Source organism: Piliocolobus tephrosceles, chromosome 9, assembly GCF_002776525.5.
Source record: "Piliocolobus tephrosceles isolate RC106 chromosome 9, ASM277652v3, whole genome shotgun sequence".
NCBI classification, from domain to species: domain Eukaryota; kingdom Metazoa; phylum Chordata; class Mammalia; order Primates; family Cercopithecidae; genus Piliocolobus; species Piliocolobus tephrosceles.
In genome coordinates, this window is record NC_045442.1 from 118,146,917 (window position 1) to 118,151,365 (window position 4,449).

A 4,449-nucleotide genomic window follows, 5' to 3' on the forward strand; every position below is an offset into this window, starting at 1 on the left:
CTCTTGTTGCCCAGGCTGGAGTGCAATGGCGCGGTCTCGGCTCACAGCAACCTCTGCCTCCCAGGTTCAAGCAATTCTCCTGCCTCAGTCTCCCAAGTAGCTGGGATTACGGGCATGCACCACTATGCCTAGCTAATTTTGTACTTTTAGTAGAGACAGGGTTTCACCATGTTGGTCAGGCTGGTCTCAAACTCCTGACCTTGGGTGATCTACCTGCCTCAGCCTCCCAAAGTGCTGGGATTTTAGGTGTGAGCCACAGTGCCTGGCTGCATTGTAGAAAGATGAATCTGACAATAGCTTGTAGAATGATGACAGAGAAGAATGAGAAGCAACACAGGAAAACTGCTGCAGAAGGGCTCAAGATGAATGATAGCCTCAACCAGACACATGCATTCAGGGAAGCAGGGACAAAAGTGACCTTTTAAAAAAAAAATTTGAGGCCAGGCGCAGTGGCTCAAGCCTGTAATCCCAGCACTTTGGGAGGCCGAGACGGGTGGATCACGAGGTCAGAAGATCGAGACCATCCTGGCTAACACGGTGAAACCCCATCTCTACTAAAAAATACAAAAAACTAGCCGGGCGAGGTGGTGAGCGCCTGTAGTCCCAGCTACTTGGGAGGCTGAGGCAGAAGAATGGCGTAAACCCGGGAGGTGGAGCTTGCGGTGAGCTGAGATCCGGCCACTGCAGTCCAGCCTGGGCGACAGAGCGAGACTCTGTCTCAAAAAAAAAAAAATTGAGATAAGGCCTTGCTCTGACACCCAGGCTAGAGTGCAGTGACTCAATCATAGCTCACCACAGCCTCAACCTCCTGGGCTCAAGTGATCCTCCCACATCAGCCTCCTGAGTAGCTAGGACCACAGGCATGCATCACCATGCCTGGTGAGTTGTTTTTTATTTTTTGTAGAGATGAGTTTTTGCCATGTTGCCCAGGCTGGTCTCAAACTCCTGAGCTCAAGGGATCCTCCCGTCTCAGCCTCCCAAAGTGCTGGGATTCACAGACATGAGCCACTGTGTCTGGTCAAGAAAGGAAATTCTGACACATGCTACAACATGATAATCCTTGAGAACATTATGCTAAGCAAAGTAAACCAGACACAAAAGGACAATTACTGTGTGATTCCAATTATATGAGGTCCCTATATTAGTCAAATTAATGGGGACAGAGAATAGAATGATGATGGAGAAATGAGGAGTTAGTAGGCCGGGCACACGCCTGTAATCCCAGCACTTTGGGAGGCTGAGGCAGGTGGACCACGAGGTCAGGAGATTGAGAGCATCCTAGCTAACACGGTGAAACTCCGTCTCTACTAAAAATACAAAAAAATTAGCCGAGCTTGGTGGTGGGCGCCTGTAGTCCCAGCTACTCGGGAGGCTGAGGCAGGAGAATGGCGTGAACCCAGGAGGTGGAGCTTGCCGTGAGCCAAGATCACGGCACTGCACTCCAGCCTGGGTGACAGAGCAAGACTCTCTCTCAAAAAAAAAAAAAAAAGAAATGGGGAGTTAGTGTTTAATGCGTGCAGAGTTTCAGTTTTGCAAGATGAAAGGGTTCTGGAGATGGATGGTGGTGGCAGTGGTGGTGGTTGCCCAACACAATGTGAATATACTGAAAGCCACCCAATTGTCCACTTGAAAATCATTAAGTCCAGGTGCCATGGCTCACACCTGTAATCCCGGTACTGTGGGAAGCTGGGACGGGCAGATCGCCTGAGGTCAGGTGTTCAAGACCAGCCTGGCCACCATGGTGAAACCCCATCTCTACTTTAAAAAAAATAACAAAAATTACATGGGTGTGGGGGCACGCACCTGTAGTCCCAGCTATTCCGGAGGCTGAGGCAGGAGAATCTCTTGAGCTGGGGAAGCAGAGGTTGACGTGAGCCATGATCTCGCCACTGCACTCCAGCCTGGGCGACAAAGTAAAACTCTGTGTCAAGGAAAAAAAAATGATCAAGATGGTAAATCTTAGGTTACATGTATTTGACCACAATAAAAATAATTGTAAAAAGAGACAAGCATTGCCCCCTAAATTTCTGAACCTTATTGAGGTCCATTTCTCAAGGGAGTAAAAACCTTCAGGGGTATCTGCTTCAGAATAAAGTCTGGTGAGAGCAAAGCAAAGAGAGCATCAGGGGAAAGTTGCAGGCAAGAGATCTGATTTCGTTTCAAAGACAAACTCACTGCAGGGCTCTGTGCCTTACCCATTTATCTCAGAAGTCAGAAGTGAGATGGATGTCACAGGAGATGTATTCACAGACTTATCTAAAAAATAAAGGCAGCCTTCTGAGGACGGAAAGTCAGTGTGGGCTGATTTGACTTTACGATGAGAAGATAAAAAGGCTTTGCAACGTGGTTATAGGTGACAAGATTTCCTCTAAAGTAATCAGCAAAACATGCAGCTTCAGTGTTTGATAAAATATATTTAAAGCATAATTGCGATAAAATTTTAGTTAAGAGCCAGGCGCAGTGACTCACGCCTGTAATCCCAGCACTTTGGGAGGCCGAGGTGGGCAGATCACCTGAGGTCAGGAGTTTGAGACTCCTGACCTCAGGAGTCTCCTTACCTCAGTAGGGCGTGGTGGCAGGTGCCTGTAATCCCACCTCTTTGGGAGGCTGAGGCATGAATATTGCTTGAACCCGGGAGGAAGAGGCTGCAGTGAGCTGAGATTGTGCCACTGCACTCTAGCCTGAGTGACAGAGCGAGACTCCGTCTCAAAGAAAAAAAAAAATTGTTAAGAATATTTTATTAGCAAGTGTTTGATAATAATTTTAGAAGTCTTGAAGATATCCTCCTTGTTTAATTTTCCAGAATCTGGGAAAACAAATGACTTTAATGACAGTTAACAGGGACTGGGCACGGTAACTCATGCCTGTAATCCCAGCACTTTGGGAGGCCGGGGTGGAAGGATCATTTGAGGCCAGGAGTTCAAGATCAGCCTTGGCAATGAAGCGAGACCTCACCTCTAATAAATTTTTTTAAAACATTGCCCAGGTGTGGTCATGCGTGCCTGTAGTCCTAGCTACTCAGAAGGCTGAGGTGAAAGCATTACTTAAGGCTGGGAAGTCAAGGCTTTAGTGAGCCGTGATTGCACCACTGCACTACAGCCTAGGTGACTGAGTGAGACTCTGTCTCAAAAAACAAAAACAAACAGTTAACAAATCCTTTTCCAACTTTGTTGTTTCCAATTCTTTGCTTTCAGTAAAATTGAAAGAAGATTTAATAGAGCTATCAAATAGTATAAATTATATTAAAAATACTATATTTATTAATTATATTATTTATTTAATAATATAAAATTATATAACATATGGTATTATAAAATAATACAAATAATGAATATTATTATATTATTTGACAGGTCTATTAGATCTTCTTTCAATTTTACTGAAAGTAAATAATATTTGATGATAGATCACTATATGGTTTTTGAAATACAACTAAAAAGCTTTCAAAGAATTGAGTGACATTGCTATAACAAATTTTTTGGCCTCACCGTCTACTTATTTCTGAGAAAAAGCTTCCTCAGCTCTTCTATTCAAATAAGACAAAAAAATTGGAAGCATATTGTTGCTGAGTCTTCTTTCAATCTAGTAAGAGGGAAGAGCTGTTCACTGATGTGTAATTTAATTCACAAACAACTACCTTCATTTTATAAGATCGTCTAATGATTACCTAACGTGGATAAATAATCATTTGTTGTTTGTCACTTAATACATAACCATTAGGTTGTTTGATTAGTTATGCACTAATATTAATTGTAATGACAACTCACTCCAAAAGAAAACATCTAACATTAGGAATTATGGCCTCAGAAAAAAAAACATGTATTGGCAGAGAAGTATGACAAGGTGATAAATCAGACTTACAAGCTTAAACATTGAGTACATTAGGAAAATATTTGGGGAAGAAGTGGAACAGAAAGGCCCTTGATATTTCATCCAGTGGACTGGAAATAAGAGATCAGGGAGAAAGGGAAAAAATATGTCAAATTTTGAACTGTTAAAGAAGAGGCTGTTTATGTATTTATAAAAAATGGATGATGGTGGCTATAAACCTACTATTGTATTTGGATTCCATTTGATGCATTTAAAAGAGCAATGTAGCAATTTTACTTGAAAATATTGATGTATACAATATGCCTGAAATTATTTATAATTGTTTAAACTTACAACAAAACTGTAGATATCAACTTAAAATGTTTGAGAAGCAGCAGAATTGTTTGTTTTCCTTTAGGGGCTAGTCTAATTCAATTAACACAGAACATTATGCTCGACAATTGCAGAGTACACTTAAAAAAAAAAAAGCAACAACAGCAGCAACAAGTGAACCTAACCCTTTATCAAGAGACACCACGCTCCTTCTTCTGCCACTCCTGGTGCTGCTTGTGTGCTCGTTTCGTGCGGACCTGGTCCCTCTTTTGTGAAGTGGCAGCTGAGGGGACTCTGGCGCTCGCC